This window comes from Trachinotus anak, unplaced genomic scaffold, assembly GCF_046630095.1.
Source record: "Trachinotus anak isolate AG129_WGS33_773 ecotype Australia unplaced genomic scaffold, CSIRO_AGI_Tana_v1 ptg000008l, whole genome shotgun sequence".
Taxonomy (NCBI): domain Eukaryota; kingdom Metazoa; phylum Chordata; class Actinopteri; order Carangiformes; family Carangidae; genus Trachinotus; species Trachinotus anak.
Window position 1 is genome coordinate 14,568,645 of NW_027273859.1, and position 23,037 is coordinate 14,591,681.

The following is a 23,037-nucleotide window of genomic DNA, read 5'->3' on the forward strand; positions in this document are numbered from 1 at the left end:
CAGTGGTCATGCTGGGCCTGACCCACCCACACTCAAGCACTTTTACGCTTCTATTTAATGGAGACATGTTGAGACCTGACAGTGTGAAATAAACAACATTTCATCTGTGATTGTCAGTGTGTTCTGTCGAAAGACATTACGATAAAAATGTGGAAATGAACATTGTCATTTCTCATTTCTAGTTCAGTTTCTGCTTTTCACACCTTCACGCTACTGCTGTAATTTGATTTAGCTGTTTTTTAAATGAACTTTGGGCCCATGAATAGGAAATAACATTCACCACCCAAAAGCACAGTCATCCCACACATTCAGGAGGCCACATAACCTCAACTCAACCTGTCTGCAAACAGCTTCCTGTGTGTACTCATGTGTATCTCATGAAGACATCTCTGACTGGTCGCACACAGGAAACCAGATGCTTTCGAGGGTTGAACCAAAACACTGCTCAAGAAAACAGCCTTCCAAGACATAAACAAGTGACAATCTTTGTGTCAAGTCAAGTCAGCTTCACTTTAACTCCACCTTGAATACAAAACAAGGTAACAAAGCACAGTCGCTCTCAACCAATTGTTCAGGAACTCCTTGTCCTTTTTTAAACATAAACAAGTGACAGTCACTACATTTTTTATTACACCTTGAACACAAAACACTGATACAGAGAACTTGACAAAGTTACATTAAAGAAGAAAAAATACACTAAAGAATAGTCCAAACTTAGACTAAATGGGTGAGATATCACCGATTTATCAACCACACACATGATTTCTCCACAGCCGGGACCGCAGTAGCAAACATGTAGTTCTCCTTGAGTTTCAGTGTGGACATGTGATTTCCAGCAGCCACAGAGGAGACAGAGGGATGTTGTAAAGATACCAAAGTTCAGGAGTAACACCTCTTTGTCTGAGTGTCTGTGGCTGCACTGGCCTCTGATCTCTGTCCTGGCTTCCCCTCTTCCCAACAACATTTGGCTGTCAGTATAAACTCTCTGGGGAGACATCTATTTGCCAATTGCTGAGACTTAAAATATTGCAAAAGATGCTTGGCTTTGTCAAGCACTTGCAACAGTGGGATTTGATATATGCTTACTCACACAGTATTATTGTAGCCAACAGCCTTTGACTTCGCACTGAATAAACCGATGATGGTCTACTGTTGTGCTTGCAACGGTTAAAACAGGGATCAGCTGAGGTCTTTTCATTTAAAATGTTGATATTGTTAACAGGACAGAGAAGTCTTGGTTTTAACTGGTGTCTTGGTTTATATGATGGTTTAAGCTTCAGGCCTTTTGCTCTTTCACTAAGCTCTTTGCTTTCATGCTGATCTCGTCTCGCTTCTGTCAAATACATTTAACGCAACACTATGGAGACTCAACCCTGCGTAGTGCTGGTGTCATCCTTGCAACATTATCCTCTCTTATCAAGCTTTTCGTCTATACCGCCTTCACTCTGTTTGATACTTCATGCCCTCGCTCCCACTCTCAGTCTCCTCTTCCTCCCCTGCCACCTCTGGCTGCCCCTGATCTCATCCTCCACCTCTGTGTCCTCTAACCACTTGACACCTTTTCAGATTCATCCCCATCAGTTGGCAGACAGCGTGCATTTCACCCGCAGGGCACAATGCAGCGATCCTCACGAATCAATGGCAGATAAATCAATGCTATCTCTTTTTTCCATGCCTCTGCTGCCATCGATTTTTTTTTTCTGTTACTTTGCTGTTTGTGGAGACTTAAACTTTGCTCAATTAAACGGAGTCCACTTTCAGGAACAAATTGTAACAGCGTAAGGCTTTCAGCTCGGAGACAGTCACTAATGTTAGATCTGGATGGGGCGTACAAGAGCTTTATTTATGAGATGCCCCATTCAAACAGAAGCTGCAGTGGTTTTTACTGAAGCCGAACCTGGATTTATTGGTATTGTGAACCCTCTCTCAGATGAGGCATGCCAAAAGCTTGCCTTGATAGTGAGGTCTTTCATTTTGAACCAGAGCTAATACCTTAAACAGAGACAAAGCAAATATCCTTTGATCATATTTACTAAGAAAGAAAGAGGCCCAATTAGCATGTGAATAACCCTTGCTTTGGTGTTTCAGTTAAACGCTCATAGGTTTCTTGGCAGGGAAATATCTAATATGATTTTGTATCCAATCTCCAGGCTCCATATCCTGTCATTGGGAATGATTCCTGGGAAATGCACAGACTCAGACATATTATTTTGAAAACTACATTTAATATAGCCCACAGAAAATTATCCACTGTGATATTTCACTAGTCTCTCCCATAAATAATTCATTGTTTTTATGTGCCCTCATGCTGCCTTGGGGATTGGAACAGCTGAGTGTTTTCACAACGTATTTGTGTCCAATCTTCTGCGTATTGGGCGTACTCTAATCAAACCACAGTAAACATGCCTCGAATGTTTGTTGAGTCATCTGCTTATCAGCTAATCAAATGGCTTATTTGCCTGCCTGCCTGCCTCACAGGGGCACAACACAGCTCTGGTTGAGTATTTTTCAATTAATTGTTCATCTGTTTGATTGACTATGCAGCCACATGGCGTAGGTGATATGATTGAGCTCCACAGGCTGTAATGTATGCTCTATAGGTCCACTGCAGCAGTGAGGCGGAGATGTGATTGGAGCTAATACATTTAAAGGATCGACTAAACCAAGTGCTCCAATGCTCTAGTAATTTTTACCTCTCTGAGAGACGCTGTTCACTGTTTTACCATCTGTCATGTGGATGTAAGACCACATAAAAGCACCTAGATGTACATACAGTATGTAACTGTTTTTCTGTGAAAGAACTAGCATGAAAGTGCAAGTCATAGAGAGTATTTCAAAGGCAGAAGCCAGGACAGCGACATGGAGCTGCCAGGGATTGGTGAGCAATCAGATAGGGCAGAATTGATGACCTGGCTCAGGATGGATTTCTTGGAGCAGGCTGCCAGACCGAGGTAATACTTTCAGGCTCTTATCAGCACTGGCATAAGCTGAGTGCTGCATCACCCACTTCCCAGCGTCAGCTTATTATGAGAGTCCATGATGTGTGATTGCTTGTACTGCCTTTGTGTGTCCCAGGGTCTGTGTGCACTGGACACAGTTGGCAAGACGTAGAAGAAGAATACTAAAGGGCCTCTGTCAAAGTAAACCCTCCACCTCCTCACTGTTGTAATTACATTTTGCAAAAACAGGTGTTTTGTAAGGTTTGCTGTGACTCATATAAGCTGGAGGTGTCAGTGGTGGAATTCTGCAAAGTTAAGTAGCCACACATATGTCATACTTCTTAAAAGGTTGTCTTGCTGAAATAAGTTTAGGCAATTTAACACTGGAAGTAGTCAGTAGACCTAGTTTGCATAGTGACCCTATGCATGTTATAAGTGCTGCTGTAGGAATATTGCGTCCATAAAAATAAGCACTCATAGAATACAATAAACTCCGTGTCCCTGAGGTTGCACCTTTATGATCACACAGTTGCCAGACTTCATATTATAAAATAATTATTATCTGTATGGAATATTTGTCCTATAGGAGTTCCAAAACAATTAAGTTAAATAGCATTTTCAAGTTACCAATTCATAAACAGAAGCTTCATTCAGCATGCTAATCACATTTAATTTTATTCAGGTTGCATAATAATACTTCATTTCTCCCTGCGGACCAGCTGTGGAGCAGCATTCCTGCGGCTTGAAGTGATTCCATGTGTTGCTCAAGGGCACTTCCCTGAGCCCAGGTCGTCCCATTAAAGGATGGTGTCTTTAACCTTTAACTATAGACTGCTGGGAAAAAAAAAAAGGCTGAAACGCTGTTAAGGATAAAAGAATCATTAAACATCTCAATCTGCATTCTGCCACGGCAATTTATATCAGAGGTTTTTTTTTTTTTTTTTTTTTTTTTTCTTTTTCCGCGAATAAACAACGTGGTTTCAGACGCTTGGACGCCGAGCATCTCTATGGAAACAGTTCTCAATTACCGATGATTGGCCAACCCGTGGGAATGTTTCTGTTCCCTCAGTACAGTGATTGGTCGGTGGGCGGTCTGTGCAGCCTGACAGTCTGCAGCGTTCCGGGTTATTGTCAGTCTCGGCAGCTCGGCACAAGGGCAGGACCGCATCCCGGAGCTGCCTGAATCAGCAAGCTCTTTATTCAGACTTAACCGTTTCTTATTTGGTTGATACACCAAAGAGAGCGTCTCGGAGCTTTGCTATCGAGGTTACTCCACAGCCTCAGCTGGAAATCTGAGTGTGAATCGGGAGGCAAGACATCTCACAGAGGCTGCCGACACCACGGAGAAAGTGACGGACGGAGCAGAGCCTGATCACCGGGATTTTTACATCGCATCGCATCAGTTTAGGATATTTCAGGCAGCTGCTTTGGCCCAGCCTTGATTTTCTTTCAGGGTACCTTCACACAATATTGCCTAGGTAATATTACTAATATTTGCGTGTTACATTTCACATAAGGTCGTCTGTAGTGAGCAGGCGGACCACTTTAAACCCATGCGTAACAGCGGAGGATTTTGGAATACTGCGTAGCAGTTCAGCCATCCGGTCTTTCGACTAACAGCTCTGATACTTGGAAATATCTACAAGCGAAAAGAGGAGCAACCTGGACCTTTTACTTAGTTCCGGAGGCTAAACGTTGAAAACCCGAAGCGCACTTTGTGCGCAATCCAGCCGAGGACGCTCCTGAAATTGCCGACCTGCGCTTTTGCCCTCGACAAAAATTGGCAGCCGAGTCGAGAGAAAAGGCAAAGCTTATTAACTTTGCATGCTCGAAGCTAGAGTGTGGAATCTAATTCGCAGGGTTACCGGTATATTTGCATACCATCGGAAGAGGATAAACTTAATCAGCATTTGACATCGACAGATCAGCTGCTGGATTTTGGAGAACAGAATGAATCCTTTTTAATTTGGACCACAGAAGTATTGGCAGATTGATCAGTGAATGCTACAATCTGCATGGAGTTCTAGTCTGCACTACGGAGCAATTTATGGTAAATATATTTTCAATTTCTGTCTGTAAGTCTTGCGGGTTTTGAATGTTTCTGGTCATCTTTTGAAGCCATTAACGTAGTTTCCGTCAGAGCCTCGCCGAACCCTTTTGCGATGGTAAATAGAGGAACATCAGAAAATCACGAATGCTTGTAAATGCTCCATTTTCCCAGGATGCTGCTCAAATAACGAAGCCTCAGATTTAAACCCTTTGTTTCCATGCGTGACCCACAATAGTAAAGGAAGTGTTGTAAAAATCGACTTGTTAGAGAGCCGCTCCCGAATGGCTTTAGGAGCTGCTTTGATGTGTAATATTGGTCTTTTCAAGTATGGGTAGCAATTAAGTGTATTGTCGAGGGTATTGCACCGCAGGCACCGCAGGCAGGGATATGTGGCACTAGAGGAGTTGCGACTCGGAGCAAAAGGTGCGAATTTCTCATCTGCACGCCCCCGTGCGTCACTGCGTGTGGGGAGGGTGACTAGTGTCTGCTGCAATTAGTGATTTTTCACCCCGGTATGTTAATGATATACAATCTCTTTTTATAGTGTGCCTGCATATTGTGTGCGGCTTTTATCAGGGAACTCATAAAATTCATGGGGATGTGTGCGTAACGCTGTAAAACTTTTCACTTTGTGCTCGGCGACATGGATGATGCTCTGTGCTGCATTGAGGTCTGGAGGCAATTTGTCATTGTCCTGTGAATTCTTCAGCAAATTTGTCCCCTGCAGCCCAAGCCTCTAATGCAAATGGATTATCCCGAGTGTTCTGTTTGAATATGAATGTTTTTGTTCTGATGAAGTTAAAGTAGCCTGTGAACTTTGAACCTTCTGGGATGCTGAGGTTGCTTTGCAGCATTTAGCATCATTGCTCACACTGCACCTTAACCAGCCTACACCTTATGCTGACTGTGCAGTGGAAAAAGCTGCACACAGTATGTTTTATCATTAGACTACAAGCATCCTCAAAATTGATCTTCCTCACCAGCTTCAGTCGTTCTCTCTCCAGCAGCCCCACAGACAGGCAGCTCCCTGAATGTAATATGGGCCCCTACAGCAGGGCAGGCGCCCCCACAGTCAGGGCACCTGCCTTCCTGGCTGTATTGAATAAAACATCCAGTGATGTATGAGGCAGGGGCTGCACCCAAGGGGGCAGAACTGCCTCATTTACTTCCTCCACTCTGCGCCTATGACCTGCTGAGCAAATTGTGCTCATATTAGCTCTGCGGCTGCTCCTCACCTAAACAAATAGTCTTCCCAGCATAATGCTTGCCTTAACTCAACATGATGGTTGGACAAGGCAGGGGGGAGCGAAATGGCAGAAAAGCTTTAATATCTAGGTCACTGAATTACCTTTTGGAGTTTGTAGCTCTTGTTTTGCCTCTTTTTTTTTCCTGGCTTGGTGTTAGATCTTTTGTTTTTCTGTGACATTGGAACTTCAAGTGTCCTGCTGCAGGCTCAAGACTTTACTCACTTTTTATTCCTCTCGCTTTCACCATGTTTCCTCTCTACTATCAACTTTCAAAGAAAGGCAAAATTCATCAATGTAATCTTAAAGGTTATTAGTGTGTTGTAGGTTGAAAGCGTGTGTTGCAGAAATGTTAATCACACTAACAGTTTATTCTGCTCTTCCCCACTTGCTGATGAAATTAAGAACTCCTCAATTACTAAAGTAAAATCTGATCTGCTGTAATCATTTATGCTGCCAACAGTCAGAAAGTGAGGAACATGGCATCGTATTAACAAAAGTAATACACTAAGAGAAGCCTGGCATTTTATCAATTTGCAACTCAAATTGCGTATCATTTTGATTGATTGATGGCATTTGGGCCCCTTACTGTATTCTTTGCTTATTAAAGTGCCTGCCTGAAGTGAATAAGTGAGCTCCACTCATGAATATCGTTAAAGTCACTGAAGTTTAATTTCCTGCGCTGTGTATTAATCTTTTTTAATCCCTGCATGGCTTGATTGTCTCAACACCTACCCAGAGGCAGCAAAACTCATTTTGGCACTTAAGATGACTAAAATAGTAGATACACACATGTGTGTACCCCTGAAGTGTCTAAGCTGTGCATGTCCATTCTTGTGTGGTCTTTATTGCTTTTATTTCAAGCAAATGAAACATTTTTTAAACAGATTTACTGTCCACAGGCTTCATTTATAGAGTGAATAATCCTGAAAAACATTTTCTTCTCCTGTCAAAGAAAAGAAAGGACAACCCTTTCTAGATTAACCGATATCCTAGAAAAACACAAAGCTTCTTCCTTGGAAATATCATCGGACACTTTAAGGAACATGAACGTTTTCCCTCAAAGCCATGTCATCGGCAGCTCATTAGGTACCTGATCAAAGTCTTTCTTATCAGGAAAAGTCTCATGCAGCCCTTGTTTTATCACTTTTCATGTGCAGGCAAACAGAAATGACGTGCCCTTTCTTGTACTTTGCGATATTACACGATTTAATATAAACTCTGTGGTCCCTGCAGCAAGATTTGTCTTTCACATCAGTGCCCGAGATGTGGTGACAGAGCTCAGAAAAAAAGCAACGTAAAACAAAAAGCACTGCACCCAAATGATTGTGGTGTAACAAACACACCCTTCGGCCAGTCAGTGTGAATGAAGAGAGGTGAAAGCGACGTTTCCAGTGGGGATGATGGTGGTGATGAGATTTGACATTAAATGTACAGGCAGGGTCAGCAGGGATGGTTTCTGGAAGTGTATTTGGCATTAGTGATTGCAGGTAGCACTTGCAGTACTTTATGCTTGACATTTTTGCCTTATTGTATACTTGGCTGCTACAATACATCAAACTGCATACTATTTCTATTTTAGCAGCAAATCATTGACCCTCAGTCTGACAAAGTCAGAGTTGCAGCTCTCATTTCCTCCATGGTCTGTTGATCTTTCCACTGTGTTGGGGTCAAACACTCAAACACAGACTAAATAGTTCAGGGTCACTCCTGATCAAAGACTAGTTCTCAGGTCTCACTATTTTATTAGCTTCATACAGTATGGGAAAAAACTGCTTTCCCTATAGTATTGACCTTGTGCAAATGAACTAAGTCATGGCATTTTCACGGACACTGGTTCAGCTGTGTGAAGCCCAGATGAGATTTCCCTTTTGTAGTACAGTAAATAAGTTTGTGTCACACATTAAAAAAACAAAAAACAAAAATCTTCTTCTTAAATTGGCAGTAATTATCTGCGACTTTAAATACAGTGCTTATTTAGTGTTTATTTCATAAAAAGGAGCTTAATCATTTTTTGTTTGATGCGAAGTAGCTGCACAAAAATGGACTACAGGTATGTGATTGTGTACATGCAACCCTGCAGTGTTTCTGATGAGTGGTGTATGTGAGCAAGACTCGGTGTGGTTCTCTGCTCTGCAGATGATTTCCTCTTGTTCTGGCTGCAGTCAGAGGTTTACCTGACCACTGCGCTCTGCTCAGGTGATCTGATCCACTGCGATGGCAGACGTTGGCAGCTCTTCATCAGGGTTATCCGCAGCTACTCAGTGCATGACGGACAGCGATGATCCCCTGACCTCCTCCCTCGCTTCCCCTCTCACCCTCTGTCAGGTTGACTGGAAGTCACGTCTCTCTAGGCCTTGAAGTTAATGTATAGCCTTTAATTTGCAAAGGTTAGGGTGGGTAGACCATCTTTTTGTTTGAAAACGCTCTTGTGCATGTGGAATATAGTCAACAGGAACTGTGGAGTTTATATGTGGTTAATGAGTACAGTAGCATGGAGAGCCTGAGTGCTGTGCAGTTTATAGTTTGCTCTATAACCCAGCCAGAGAAGTGAGGGGAGGCATGCTCTTTCCAAAGTGTTCTTGGGGGAAGAAAGAGAATAAAGCAAATCTGACAAGCTCTCCAACAGCGAATTTGCTCTCCTTAAAAACAATGCCGCTCTTGCCTTCCTCATGGTCACATTGATTTGTTCTGGGTGACAGTGCAGGCTGCTGTGAAATCACCCCAGCGCCATTGATCTCAAGGAGAGGAGGAGGAGAGGGAATAAGAGCCTGGCGACAGTGAGCAACATGGGAAAATCCTCAGTGTGCCCTCTTCAACCTTAACCAGTAATAAAATGAAGGCCTTGGTTACTATCAGATCAGCCCTTGCTGTACTTCTTCAGCCCCTGGATTGCAGTCTAGTCGGCGCTTTGATTTGTTTTGGAGGCCCGTACATGCTGTTTGATTTGCTATTGTGCCTCGCCATGTTTCACATTATCAGCTGAACTCTTTATTGCCACTGTTTTCCATGCCAGAAGCAAGGCTGTTTTTATCTCATGCAGGCCTCTGATTAATCTCTCCCTCTATGCTGGTGTACTTTAATCTTGAATGGGAGATATCTGATTCTCCTCGGCTATTGAGGAAGATCAAACTTTAATGGAACAAGGAACTGCACATCATCCTAATCTCCATCTCCCTGCATTTTGGTTGACTGCTCTCCCTTGGGCTTTGTAGCTTTCTGCAGAGGCAGGAAATACATCAGACAGATAAGATGTTTTCTCTTCATGCTTTGGTAATTTATTCCCTGTTGACAATGGCCACCACTTTGCATCTCTGCTGTTTGATTACCTGGTTGAAGGAACAGTGGGTAAAAGCAAAGGAATTGACTGACACTTTACAAATGGCTATCCTGTATGACCTAAGTGTGTGGAAGTTTTCCAGAAGCTTTAATTGGGATTTCTTCACAGTTCAGTCCTTCCACAGGAAAACATGCTAGCCCTCTCTCTTTTTATTGACATGCAAGAGATGGAGCTATGTGCGACCTGCGTCATCTGTCTATAATAGCCTGAGGAGAGATACGTTCGCTGCATGGATGTATCAAGGTTCAATGCATTTGATTACACTACAGTCAATCCAGGAATTAGCTATTGACCGCTATTTTCTCCATTCACTTCCTCCATATCACTGAATAACAGTGCACATTATGCTGACCAGCATCCGGACTGTGACTGTCTAGATGCGTATTGTTGCAAATGGATAACACTTATGGTGTGTCACACCTCCCACAGACGGTTTGTGTCTCTGACAAAAAGAGGCTATTACCCAATTCTAAGGCAGTTGCTCTAAGGTAATGAAATTTCCACTGACTGGAGAAAACAATGTTGTCTGGTCTGGATTGTAATTGCAGAAGCCACCTCACCATTTTCCTGAGTTCAACGTGAATGCAACACGATTTAATAAAACTCTGGAGATTTTTATCATTTATTGCCAGGTCTGGCAGCCGCATCTGGGAGAGTAAGCTGAGGCTCGCACAGATAAAAACTCATTCAATTTACCTGTTGAATTTTAACCACACCGGAGACCATTTACAAGAGAGCCAGCATATGACCCATAGGGAAACGTTTATGTTTGTAGAGGGCTTGTGCTGGTCAGCTATATTGTTAATATGAAGCCACCATTTCCTTAATCTAAATGGAGGAGTAGCCTGGAATTTCTGTCATTTTCTCACATGTTATTATTTGTGTCAAAAAAAAGGGTTGAAAATCCGTGGGATATTAGGCCCTGAGGCCAAAGAGCTTCTGTGTGCCTGCCTCCACTCACATACAAAAACATAGGAATACTGACATGAGGACATGTATGGACACACACACTCACAGACACACACACACACACACACACACACACACACACACACACACACACACACACACACACACACACACTCCTAGCCCTGTTTTATTACCTCCTGCCTGCTGCTGGAATTGCTTTCCTCCCTCGAGTGAGCCAGGCAAAGCCGGCTTTATTGTGTTAACCTATTTGTGTGTCAAGAGCGATTGCAGCGTTCTTTATCTCTGTTTGTATTCGGACGGGGAGACGGCAGAGAGGGAGGGAGAGAGAGAGAGAGAGAGAGAGTGAGAGAGAGAGAGTGGTGGAGGAAAGGAGGGAGGGGGGTTTTGCACAGGAGCCAGCCGAGCCACCGGAGTTAGACGGATGGCCGGTCACCTCGCTCCACTCTGGAGGATAATGACTGGTTGCTTAGCAATAACCCACCCCCACCCACTTCCAGACTTGCATCCAGAGTAATCACTTTTTTCCTCTAAAAGATTTCATATGTAATTATAAGCCCACTGCCGGCCTTTGAAATCTGCCTAATGGGTCTTTTCATTTATTTGGCAGAGTGGGTTGAGGGTGCGAGCTGGAATTTGAGATTTTGGTGTGGGGGTGCTTATCGACTCCTGGTTATTGTAGGCTACAGAACTGTGTGTGTGTTTGTCAGCAAGTGTTTATATCTGCTTTGTGTTGAGCAATTGGTGGAGTTTGCCCGGGATTACGACGAGGCCAAAGCTATATTTCCTTCTAGATAGCCGCTGCTGTGCAACCTTTGACCTCCGTAATGCTGCAGTGGCAACACTGTACTCAAATAGATGCAGCCACACGAGCACACACGTTCACATATTCACGTTATGTTGAGCAACCAGAGGATATGAGTGCTTGTTTTTGTGAGCTCTTAGTTTTATTAACATTTTTATTGAGTTGAACAAATTGCTGACCTTTTGTGGCGTAATGAATAGCCCTGCCTGCTTAGCAAAAATGAGAGTTTTGGCAGAAGTGACTGGCGTCAATCCAAGCTGTTTAACTCATGATTTGTAATGTGTTCATTCAGCAGGTGAAAACATTTAATATTCCTGAGTGTTTTCAGCATTTCAATTCTTTTTCAGCAGTTTTTTTTTTTTTTTTTTCTTAAATTTCGGTCCCCCAGTCAGGACGTTAATCTATATGCTGTCTTTAATCGGTGCTGTTCTCCTGCAGGTCTCCATAATTTGAGGTACTGTGTTTTTAAGTGGCAGGATAAAGGTATGGTATCAGAACATGACCCCAATTTAAACTGCCTTTCATCACAGGCAGTCACTGATGTTGGCACAAAGTCCAGAGTGGTTTTAATGCTCAGCCAATTATCCTTTCTGCTTTTGAAAATAGATTTTTTTTCCTCCCCTCTTTTATGATGAAGTAAAAAATTAAGTTGAAATTCCCTGTGAAGTTCATATTAAACTTTTACTTGTTTTGAGGATAAAAAGTCACGGCTGCTCAAACAGACTTCATGGATCAAATGAAATGTTATGACTTATGCCAGCGTAGCCAGTTGGTGTTGCATTAGACTTCGTTTTCAGACAGACAAATTACAATTTACAAAAAATCTGTTTTGTTATTGGAGCTTCTTTAAATAATGTCAGCCGTGTCTGATATTTACCCATCTGTGCTGTCTCTCCATATCCTGTTCGGTGCCATCTTTCCTTATCCAGGCTCATGCACCATTGCTAAAAGTGACAGCTTTGCACGTCCTGGGAACTTCATACTGATAAACTAAACATACAGCACTATCTCCCACCCCCATCTCCACGGCATGCTTCTGTGGCTGCGTCTATAGGAACAGCTGTCCAGCTGTCACCGCAGCCAGCCAGTCAGCCGCTCTCCAAGGCAACATCTGTAGAGACTGAACGCACAAGGGCAGCCTGCCATTCTCTGCTCGTCCCCAAAGACCGTGGAAGTGTGTCAGGCCTTTTGGCTGCACATTATCACTGACCACATGAACCGTATCACTGGGTTTTGATTGAACGTTATCTGCTCTTGTGCCGCTTAAATAAGCTCTGCGAGGCATCAGACTGTTATTTTTTTGTCACCAACTTACAGCGATGTGTTACTGAAGCAATTCGTATTATCACAACAGTTCTTAAAAACAAAACGTGTGACTGTACAGCCAAAAGAAAAAAAAAACACACACCACATTATCGTATCCATTAATAGCCATCTGCCTCTGCATGGATATGTGTGTGTGTGTGTGTGTGTGTGTGAGTGTGCGCACGTGTGTGTGTGTGTAAACAAAATCCCAGCGAGCAAGGTGCAATGGCCTGGAACTGACGAGAACCCACTGGGAGAGTCTCTCCTTGATGTAGCCCCCCCACACTCCTGCTCCCCCTCCCCACCATCTTTTCCTCCTGGCAGTGAAGCGACAGCGAGGTGGGTGGCGGCGGAGGAGGGGGGCACAGAGCCATGTGAGTGGGGAGATGAACAGAGCTGCAGTCCCCTCTGTCAGCCACAAACTAGGATCAGGGAAATCGCATGGGACTCTCTCATGGGATGAGCAAAGGGAAGAGGGGAGAAAGCAGCTGTTCAGAGTTTTCCTCTTACTCTTCAGCGGCTCACTTGTGTTTTTTTCACCCTCTCTGTCGTCTTCTCCGAGGCTGTCATTAGCTTCTGTCATGCATTTTTTTTTTTTTTTTTTTTTTTTTGGTTGGTTTGTCTTTAAAGGAGGAAACGCTTTGAGTGTTGCTGTAGACATGGATGAGATGAACATTTGCACTGTATAAGTGTTACAATCATTCCTGTGCCTCCTCTTGAATGTTTTTAGGAACCATTAAAGGACTTGATTCCTTCATCAGTCCTCTTGATAACTGAGGGCCTCTCAGACATACTGTGCTTCTCCCCACAGACAGCTGCAGACTCATACAGGCTCTGGGCGAAGTTTGATGGATCCTGTTTACTGGAGCTGAGAGAATGCCTGGGTGTCTCAAATTAAGTGTCACTTAAAGCTTGTCTTTTAGTCAGCTTTCGATTTTGTTCTCCCATCTCTAGTGACAGCACTGTGCTGCCAATTGTAACAGGGTTTGAGAGGAAGACATTTGGTGATTACACATTCTGTCATGATTGAGGGGTGAAGCCAGCAACTCGAGGCAAAACCAAATTCCATATGGCTGCAGTGAAATCTCTCCACCCATAGTGAGTTACACTCAAACAGCCCCTGTCCCGATGACAGGGAAATCGCCTGCTCATGACTTATCGTTTTATCATTCAAATTTACCCCATTGATGCTTGCTGCTGTGATTGACAGCTGGGCTTGAAAGCCACAGCTATCTCAATTGAGCTGCGGCAGCCAGTTGGTAACCAGGACAATGGTCTCTCCTCTTTGCCTTGTTTTCACACTTTTTCTGCTGTCACAGAAACCTCACTGATTGCTTCTCTGCCAAGACAGCATCCTATTAATCTTTTAAATAAGGGCCGCAGCCCAGCAGTATTGTTTGTAGAAAACCGAGAGGACCTTGTGAGACCACACTGAAAAGTAAGAAAGGGGGCAACCGGGCCTGAATCTGTCTCATTATGGCAATAAGGCCCAGCCTCCTTAAAACCAACAATATTAGAAATCTCGTGTGCTCTAGCTGCTGTGGCGATAGATGGTGCTGAGGTCTGAATATAACCAGCGCTTTCTGGCCCCACCTGATAACTCTGTGGGCTTTCTTGTCTTCCGTCACTCTCAGCTTTGCTCTCCAGGTGCATTCTGTGCTTTCATCTGCATCGCGGCACTCTGAATAAAAGCCACTGTGTTTATGGCCATTTTCTTTTTCTGTGCACTTATTGATCCCTTTCAGCGTAGTTGGAATAGGCTTTATTTTTTTCAATTTCTGGGCTCAAACAACATAACAGCGGCATATTCTGAAATGGCAAACCATTGATGTCTTGTGATGTGACCTGGGGAAGAAAGAATAACAGCTCAACCCTTTGTCCCTCTGTACTTAGCTGACAATTTGTTTGAATGAGACACAAACATGAATGAAATAACAGTATCCTTGCACAAACTTATGTTGTTTTTTTTTGTTTTTTTACAACCTAGAAAACCCTATCTCGCCTCGGTCTTGAAAAGGCTTTCTGCACTCTGATTTCATGGACTAGGCTTTTGCGTTTAATTAGGTGTGATTTGTGAACATTTCCCAAGTGGCAGGAAGTCTTTTTTGAGTCTCCGTCTACTTTCTTGTCAAGTGGTTGTTAATGGAGAATTGCTGCAATGCTCTTGACACCTCCTGCTTTGTAATGAGTGCCTTCCTGTGCAGAGTAGCCCCATAAAACAAACCTTTCAAGGATGGGGAACATGTGGCGGCAGTATTTGGCATCTCGGTAGTGAGAATGTTCACGCCATATAAAGATAAAAGTTATGGGATCATTGCGTACTTTCCTCATGCCTTTGTCTCCTGTCTGGCTATGGAAAGCCAGCGATGCAGGGCAACTTAGATGACTAATTGACTCCCAGGTCAGAGTCACATGATAGCAAGACGGCTGGTCAATGGAAATGGATATACTTTCCTCTACAGGGAGCTACGACTGCTTTGTGATCATCTCTGTGATCGCACACCCATGAATGCAGACATACATGAGCCTGTGTGCACGCAGCTATACATAGCTCTGTGGCTCACACTTGCTCCCGCACTTTGAAAACACAGGAAATCAGTCCATTAATACAATGTAACACCACTATTTATACAGGCTTTAGTCTGGCACTTCTCTGTAATCTCACATGAGGCTGCTGCTGAGAGTTTGAACAATAATATGAACCAAACGTTGATGTGAACAAATGTTGAAGCAAAGCATTTGGTTTTTTTTAACTATGAGCTCTAATAACTAGAAAGAACAGTGACCTAGTTTTGTAATATTTGACACCAGTTTTAAGTGTATCCACTTCAGTGTTTTATTAAAAATGTCCTCAGGGCACTGCAACTGTTATGCAGTGGTAAAGGTTTTCTCTCCCCTCCCTGTATATAGCCACACTGCACTGCACTTTTTATCAACAATGAAGTTCTCTGTGCTGTATGTGCAGTTTTTTTCTGCACAGAGATGAGAGAGTGTCTGTAACAGTTGGTCCTTGAAAAGCACGTTAAACAGCAAGTCTGTGTTTCCTCTGAACATGCAAATGCGTATGGGTAGGGTTGTCTTCCTGTTCTTGTTTGCAAGTTAAACACAAATATTGCTGTCCCAGATTCACACGCAAGCCCCCTCCACCTGAGCCTGGTCCCCGGCAACCAGCCCAAGCACCTCGCATGCAGCCACGAGCCTCCTCCCCTCCAAATCATCATCCAAAAGAGATTCTCTCAGTTCCTCCAGTTTCAAAGCGCTCGCATAGCTCAACTGTGTCGAAGCCTGCCCCTCCTCCCTGACCCCCTCCTCCGAGAGACAGCACTCTTGACCTGCTGCCCCATTGTTTCCAGCGGGGATGGATGGGGAGCCGCCTCTGCCGGCGCGATCCTTCAGTCAATAGCGGCTCCATCTGTTGACTGCGTGACTCTGGGTTACAAGCGGGGATTTTGCTCCGCCTGTGCAGGGTGTGAAAGGAGCTATCTCAGGGGGCTTCCTGAATAGGGTTTTAAAACCGCAGTAGCAGGGTGTTGTGATGCCCCTCACAACCCACCCTTCTCCCCACTCCCCTCCACCCGTCATCAGCCCAGCACAGCCGGCTGGGTGTGTGCAGGATGAGAGGCCTTCATTGTGCCTGTTCACAGGCCCTAGGCAACAGGGTCACCTTGTCCCCTAACAAATGCTGCCCTCAGTGGGATTGTTGGCACTGCGTGTCTGTGTTTCCGTGTGTGTGTGTGTGTGTGTGTGTGTGTGTGTGTGTGTGTGTGTGTAAAGGGGGAGTGGGTATTTGAGTATAAGAATGCATCATCAGGAAGAGGGCAGAGGCCTTGGTTGTGAGGACATTTATCTAACATCTCTCCCTTTCACATCAAGTCCTATTCACTGCAACCCTTCTGCATCAGGCTTTCAAAGCACATCACAGATAGAGAAACACTCTGGCCTGCTTCACAGGTCAAACTGCTCTCACTGAGCATTTACACCAGCAAAGCTGCTGATGTCATTTTCTATTTCTTTTGTATATTCATCTTTGAAAGGAAATAAAAACCCCTTTGAAAACATTATCAGTTTTGTCTCTCATGAATTTGAGTTCCCGTCTCTTGAAATGGTGGTAGAGCGCTGCTTTGGGCTTTTGAGGCTGGTCTGTTCTGTGGTTCGTCCTCTTAAACAGAGGGTGTTGGTGAACAAAAAGAAATCTGTGGCTGTTTTGACAGCTGCTTCACCTTCAGTAATTAATGTTGAAATTGCAGTCTGTCAGACGTTTGTGCTGAGGTCCTCTGTCTATCTGCTCGGGAGTTGTTATTTGGCATTTCCTCTTAGGTGAAAATAAGCAGGATCCTGCCCTCTGGGATCCCTTTCTTTCCCCTGAATAAAATTCCCATCAACTAAAAAAACACTGTGTGTGGGATGATTTTGTTTTGGGAAATGCATTCTTTTATTGCAATGCAGGTCCAAATAGTTGCACATACAATATTTATCATGTCGATGCTGTTATAAGCTTCTTTTCTCTCTCTCCCATGCCTTAACTTGCTTTTGACACTATAAATAAGTCAGCTGCAGTTTAATTCAGTTCTCTTTCTTTTGTTTGTATCTAATGGGGGAGTCCTACTCTTGCCAGGAGCTTAGTCCTGAAGAGGCACAACCAAGCACCCTCATCCCCCCTGTTTCCTGTTCCTTTCTTTTATCACAGAGCCACAGTCATCCACAGCTTCGCTACTGGGGCCTGAACCCCTCAGCTGTCAAAGGATGTCCCCAGCACACCTTTACCTCGGTTAAGATGATTAAAGTAGCAGGATCGCTCTCCTCATGTCTTCTGCACGTGTTTCACCTCCACCTCTCTCCTCAGAATGTAAAAAAAAAAAAAAAAGAAAAAGACAGTGAGCAACAGTATCAGACGGAGAAGCAGGCGGTTGGTGCAGTCGTGGAGGCCCCTCACCAGACAAGACGGAGCTAAAGGAGGAGGGGGTTGTTGAGTGGAATGAGTGGAGGTAGAAAACTGCAGTGACAGCAGAATGAATAAATTGAAAAATTCTCTCATTGTAAATTGTCTATCGCTCATGACAAACGATCTGATAGACGAGCGGCCCGGGTTCCCGACGCATCCGTCCCAATAGAGCTGTGAATAACTGGTCTATCTCCACACTGCTTAGCACTGGCCCCGCACTTAATAATTCATACAGTGTGAAATATTTTCCCCAGTACAGATATGCCAAAGAGCTGCCGCCGGCAGGCGGGGGCGGCGAGGGGGGTGTCCCTGCGGTGCTAATTTGGGGGATGGTGACGTGCATAGATTTCTAAGGGGGCTATAGTTTATAGGAGATGCCTCAGACACATTTGCTCTCCTGCACGCGCTGCCTGTTATTGGAAAGAGCTGAGCTGGAGATGCAGAGAGTGAGAGTGAGAGAGTGCAGATGACATTTAAGTCATGGCTGATCTGCCTGGAACTGGGAACACAGAGGGGAAATACATTTCCATTTAAGCTGACTGAACACAGTTATCAGTGACTGTGGGGACAAAGGGAGGCCGTAAACCTACTAAGTAGTTTTTGCTGTTTGCCCCGGTGAGTGTTGTGGTCACAGTTGACATCAGTAGCAGCAGGTGTCTGTGGACACCTGGTTTATGTCTCCTGTTTCCATCAGGTGACTCCTCCTGCCTCAGGCTCCTTCATGAGCTCAGCAGCCCAAAGCAGCTCTCATGGTCCCTGACCTTATTGTCCCCTTCATTCACAGTGCTGAGCTCACACCACCCTATTCTCCACAGCAAAGGACCCAAAGCTTTAATGGCCTCGCTTGCATGTGCGTGCGCTCGTATGTGCAGAAGTGTGCCTGTCTGCGATAGTGTCCTTATTCCACGTGTGTCATTTTTGTGCAGCGGTCCTGTGTGGTTTTGTCTGACTTGTTCCGCAGCTCAGTCCTGTACAAACTGGGTTTTTATGGTTCGCATTCAGGCCCTGATACCAATTATGCAAACTATTAAAAATTTAAGGAGGACAGTCTTTTATAATTTAATCCTAAAGTAATAGATTCTATTAAAAATGCATGAGAGGAGCTTTATAGATGGAGCTAGAATTAGTGTCTATCAAAGACTCCAGTCAAGGATGCAGGGGGAATGGGCAGCAGGAGTGGTGGTATTGCCTCATTATTCAAATAGGATATGATTACCATAGAGCAGGAGTCCCTCAGAGCTGAAGCAGAGCTCGCTGGCCACTGTGATCACAAACAGGAGGAGTCTAGTTGGGCCCCTCAGAGGGAGAGCTCTCCTTTTTCTGGTGAAATGAAACTGGTTTAAGATTTCCTGTTTTAACTTTCACAAATGGGATTCAAAGTGACGTGTGATTTGTTGTGGTTTAAAAGAATTCCTTTGTTGAAATACTCTTTGTCTTCTTGGGTTTCAGCTCCCTGGTGTTTCACTTGAGATTGTTTAGTCTTGTCCTTGCTGAAAGCATGTAGAAGGTGTTCAAGCATGAAAACAGGAAGCCTGCAGTGTTGTAACTTAATGGCTCACGCAGCAAGCGAGAAGCAGACCTTTTACTGGCCTCGGCACTCCCTGGTTTACCCCACAGAACTTCCTGAACAGGTGAAAAGAAGAGTCAAGAAGTCCCTGTCTTACCTTCCTCAGTGTATGTGCTGTTTTACCAAAGCAACCATATTTGCACTGTGTAACTTTAAATATTTTCAGTCATTTTGTACTCTGCTTTATCCTACTCAGGCAGGGGAGCGAGCTAAACAGTTTTTCTGCATCACAGGTTTTATAGAGTCCAGATAACAGTTGAATTTCACTCTGCTGTCATTGTGATTTGCTTCAATAATTACAGGTAGAGAACTGCAGTGATTCAGATACAAAAGTAGCTTCTGAAAAGGGTTTGTGGTTATTAATGTGCTGCGAGAAGTGGATTGAAAAAGCCCCCCCAAAAAATTGGAGCCTTCATGAAGCTTATATGGATTTTAAGTTCTGCCTCAGAGGTATATTCCTTAGCTTTTTGATGTAATGGTTGCCTGTTTATGGAATAAATCCAATGAGCTTAATCGATCATCTCCGTGGAAAGGTCAAGAGGAGAAGCTCTGGCGTTTGAAGTGCTTATCCCATGGAGGAGTGCCAGAAATGTGACACCTCCTTATGAGTGGGCGGTGGCGGGCAGATTAGTGACGGACAGGGTGGCCCAGGGGAATGATTTAGGGAGATTCAGCTCTAAATACTCTGTGTAGAGAGAGGGAGAAAAATTGTAAGCTGCCTTCCCCCAGTCCTTAATTTCAGCAGTAAAGCATGTTAGTGCATTGAGGAGAAAATTTCCAAAATAAGAGAGAGAGAGAGAAAAAAGAAAACAAGGGGGTCACAGTTGGTGGTGAAAGGTGAACAAAAGTTTATTGGTTTTAACCCCCTGTCCACACTTTATGTTTAATGTGGCTGGAAGTTACCAGTCAGTTTCATCCCTCTGCAGTCTAATCTAATCTGGAGTGGGTGGCTGTGGGCAGCATCTGTGCTCTGAGTTGAAATAGGGCTTTCTCTCTGTCTAATCCTCTATCCAGGGATCACTCAGTAGGGTGAAGACAATTACCATCCTGCTTTCTCATGCTAATGGAATCTCTAACTAGATCTTACAGAAAGAGGAAAAAAATATAGACAGAGGAAGAAGAGAAGCAGGAACAATGGCGCAGAAAGATGACCCAACTAAAATGGGTTTTTAGATTACCATTTAATTATTGATGGAGATCCAGTTGTAAGGCCTAAGGTCGGGATTTGGAGAGCGTTTTCTGAGAAAGGAGATAGATTATCAAGTTATTTTGGTGAGTGTGTCTGTGTGTGTTGTGGGTGCCGGGTCAGAAAGTTGCTGAGACAGGACTGATGTCACTGACATATCAGCAGCTGTGTGCCTTTCACCTTTTTATCACCTGCCTCCAGCAAGGTGTCTGGAGTGGTTTTAAATTGCATTAATATGCAGGAATTTATAGATTGCCTCCCTTGGCATTTCTGCAGGGAGGGGAAGAGAGTATTACAGTCTCCATCTGCACTAATTACTGGGTCTTGGCAGTGTTACCTGTCTCTTGTGAAGGACAAACCAAGGCACCGAGCAGTAACATGCAGAGCAGAAGGAGCTCATCTGCTGGGGAGTCTTCAGCAAGAGGGATGTCTCCGGGGCATTTTTACTCTGATATGTTTGAAGTGACGGGAGCCCTGACTACCATTAACTAAAAAAATGAATCTCTGCTAGCAACATCAATAAACTAAATGACTTCGTCCAACTTCCTTCATCTAGAGCTCAGAGAGAAAAGCTAACAGGCTTTGCACCTGATTTCACTGACAGTTGCACGTTCACTCAAACTGTTGTAGTTAAATATATCAGCATATATTGTCTGTTAATCCCGGTGGAAACTTAAATGAACTGTCTCCGGTTTGTCAGTCACAGCAACTGAAGAATAAATCTTAACAGGTGTACACCAGCCGTGTTTAGCCTTGAAATTTAGTTCTGAAACAGAAAACAAGTCTTTGTTCTACAAAATAAATCACAGAAGCAAGGAAAGGTATCAATCCTTGAGAGGGAAGAGATAATCAGTCTGCACCTATGCTGTTATCTCTAAGATGACCTCGCTTCTCAATTCTCTCCATGGATGGACAAACTTGCCGATAACGGGAGCCCTTATCAGGTCGCTTTTGTCATGGAAAGCGTCGGCCATTTTAAATCATTACAACCTGCCCGCTTTTTCACTTTCCTCAATCATCAAGTGACACCAGGACCTTGCCTGTGAACACAAGAAATCAATGCTTTAACTCTTTGCGCTCCAAGTAACCAGGTTCCCTGCTGGGTTTGCCAGGTTTCTGCATCAAATCTGCATAATTCCTGAGCTCGCTGTGAGTTTCTCAGGTTTCTGTTTGTGTTGTCGGTCTGTCAGAAAGACTTCTTGGATTGCTGCAGCACAAACATCTTGCTGGTGTTTGTGCCATCTGTGCCTTTAGCCAGCAGGTGATTACCAACCGCAGCCTCACCTCCCACTCTGTCCAATTGGATTCCCTGCGCTGGCATGGTCAGGGCCAGCTTCAAGAGGGAGCAGGATGACAACAGCTGGATGGCACACATTATGGAGTAAAGGGAAAGGCTGCCGAGTCTCAGCGACGGAAACTGCAGTGAGGAGAAAATATGGGGAGAAAAATGCCTGCTTCCTTCCCAGCTAGCTTAGCTGTGAGCACTTGTGTCATCCTCTCTTTTATAGTCCTTAATATCCAGCAGAGCAAAAATGGCTTTGTCACACTTCAAATATATCAAATGAGATCAGTGTCAACATTTCGACGGTGCACTATTTGATTGCCTTGTGGGCTTCACAACACACTAATGTTATGCATGACTGACTATTGGATCTGTGACACCCTCCAGTGAGAGACGGCTGAGTTGTCCTTCGGACCATGGGAATTGGGGTCACCTTAGGCCCCGCAGAGAGCGATGTTTGGAGTGTAGGCTTCGGCAAGTGAGAGAAGAAATCACATTGTTTGAGTTTAATTATATTCCATTGATTTATTGAACACCCATTAATAAGCATACATTTCGAGGCAGGGCCATTTAGCGTGAAGGTTTTTCTCCCGCTCTCTCTCTCTCTCCGTCTTTTCTCTCGCCTGCTCACTCCATTTCATCATAAATTGACATAAGCCTTTCTTTGAAGTTCAGGAGCCAAGCTGAGGAATGACAGCAAAACAAACAATGAACAAAACACAAAAAGACAATGAACACTGTTTGAATATTCAAGTGAGCCACCATAGGATGGGTAGAGGAAAAAAAGAGCCCTTGTTTTATTGTTGTTGTGTTAAGCTGTGAATGGACCTGTCTAGGACAATAAAGGATTGTGTCACATTCGGATAAGAAATTTTGCAATATCAACAATGCTTTACAAATGGTGTGTAATAAGGTTTACTGAGAAAATATAAATCCTAGCATGAAAACCAAGAAAGCGCAGCTCATTTTTCACATTTGGCTGATGTTAGTGTGGAGGGTTTGTGATTTATGTTTGGAAGCCCTGCCTGGTGAGGCAGCATCTGCTGCAAAAATCTTTAAAAGAATCTATTTTTTTCTTTTAGAGTCAAATTTAGTTTTTAATACAGCCGTGTATCTGTGATCAACATCTGGGATGAGCTCCACAGCTAGCCCTCACATCTGCTCAACATGTCACAGCATTCACAGGTTTTCTGGGTGGAAGTGGTATTAGATTATAACTGACGCTGCTACCGTGAAAAAAGTATTGGCAGTATTGTCACCTGTGGTTTATTGAGGTTTGTCAGTTTCTGAGAACAAGCTTCCTGAGAACATGGTGAAAATGGAGCTTGTTCACTGGGGCACTGTTTGCACCAACATATGGCTGTGCTTCTTCTGTTTTACATGGATGTGTAGAGATGGACAGTGCTTATCGTTGGCTTGAGACCAAACATGGACACCAGGATTGTTATAT

General features: G+C 44.0%; 1 protein-coding gene across 2 annotated transcripts in view; it reads left to right on the forward strand.

The window, feature by feature from the left end:
• Nucleotides 1–4,071: 4,071 nt before the first annotated feature.
• Nucleotides 4,072–23,037, forward strand: part of fam222aa (family with sequence similarity 222 member Aa) — a 49,648-nt gene continuing 30,682 nt past the window's right edge. The window contains exon 1 of one of the 2 annotated variants that reach the window (XM_071482870.1): nt 4,072–4,989. The gene's annotated coding sequence lies outside the window, so the exon portion shown is untranslated. The remainder of the gene's footprint in view (nt 4,990–23,037) is intronic. The other variant, XM_071482871.1, reaches the window with a different exon arrangement.